Here is a 1,716-nt window from a genome sequence, read left to right on the forward strand (position 1 = left end):
TCCAGAGGCGGGGTCTCTTGGTATCTCAAAAAGCTGTCCGTTGGATTCGGAACAGTACGGGGCGGCGAAAGCAGTCCCTTCTGTTCGGGTCTCCTGGATGTCGGAGACTGCAATTCTGTTATCTGTGCTTTCAGCGCTTCTATCTGGGCACTCATTCCACGCTGTATTTCGTTGCTCTGCCTCAAGAGCTCCATCAATCTTTGTTCACGTCGCTCGGCAGCCTCTAAGTTGTCCTCCTCGTGCCTCTGAAATTGGGGAAGCATACTTGATCTTCCTTCCGGCGGTCCTAGGGGTAGATTCTCTTCACCGACGGGTCCTTCCATTTCAGTATATTGGTCCAAATTGTTTTCTTCAGACAGGGTATCTACCTGTCCTTGCTGATTCTGTGCGCGCTCCCACGGCTCTCTTTCAGGTGAATCTCCCAGCCTTGGCGCGCTCGCACTCCGGGGTTGGTGATTTTCACCGCGCGTTGTTGCTCGGGTCACTCTTCCGGTGCTGGGTTGGAATAGGACCTTCTTCTTGGCCCTTTTCATTTATACGATTAGGCGTTCTTTAAAGGTCTCCGCTTTCTTTTATAAAATGTCACTTTGTGCTGATTAATACATGCACTAAAATTTTCGTTTAATGTAAAAGGCTCACGTGATTCTTTTCAAAACACCCGGTCAGCGACGTAAACGCTGAATAAGTCGACAATAAAAATGTTTATAAACTGGGGGTGCTTCCCTCTGCTTCTCAAGTTTCTCTTTGGTCAAGAACCGTCCGATATTTAAGCCCCAAACACAAAAACAAAATAAATTTCCCTAACTAGGGGTGTTAGCCGCTTCTACACAACGCGGTTCCGCTAAGCTAGCATGCCCTTACTTTCCCTTTCTATTCAGCTCAAATGCTCCAAACGGAAACTGGCTGTGTTTAGACAAGGGATCTGTCCAAAAACCCCCTCCCACCAGTCGTCGGAAAACAAGTTATTTGACCGATCATTCTCGGGCTCCACAACCGTCACCTATTTCTCTGGACTCGAACCAAGCAAACGACCTGACCAACTAGCCTAATACGTTGTGGGGCGTCGGCCAGAGAAACTAAAAATCGTCCACCGCCCAAATATGTCAAGGGAAAACGCAAAGACTCGAACCAAGCAAATGACCGGACAAATGCCTAGTACGTTGTGGGGCGTCGGCTTTGCGTTTCCTGTCAGTTCCCCCACGCCCATTCTGTCCTGGATCGACAAACGAAAAGTAGATCCGCACCGCAACTGCTAAATGCGTTACCGTAATGCTTGCGCTCCTGCGCTTTCTGGACTCGAACCGATCAAACTACCGGTCAAATGCCTAGTACGTCGTTGGGCGTCTGCCAGAAAGCACTTATAAATTGTATCTACGTTAATTTCAACAAAAATTCGGTCGGCACTTAGTTGTAGGTATAGTATTATAAAAAGGATAACTCATAGTTTAAGGAAATTCTGGTAAATTTGTCCATGAGCAAAACGGGGAATTTCTAAGGTTAAAAATCATTTCAAAGTCAGGCCTCTATTCTGCGACAAAGTTCTGATTGAGTGGCCACTCAAAACTGACAGTCACAGAAGTTGGGGACTTTACTAGCTCGACAACTAAGTAGGTACGCGTACATTTAAAATTATTTAATCTCCCTGCTCTATAAAACATTCAAATTACTTATGGCAAAAAGGATGAAAGCTTTGCCATATTTAGGTACATCCACTCC

Source organism: Drosophila suzukii, unplaced genomic scaffold (assembly GCF_043229965.1).
Source record: "Drosophila suzukii unplaced genomic scaffold, CBGP_Dsuzu_IsoJpt1.0 scf_9, whole genome shotgun sequence".
Classification (NCBI taxonomy): domain Eukaryota; kingdom Metazoa; phylum Arthropoda; class Insecta; order Diptera; family Drosophilidae; genus Drosophila; species Drosophila suzukii.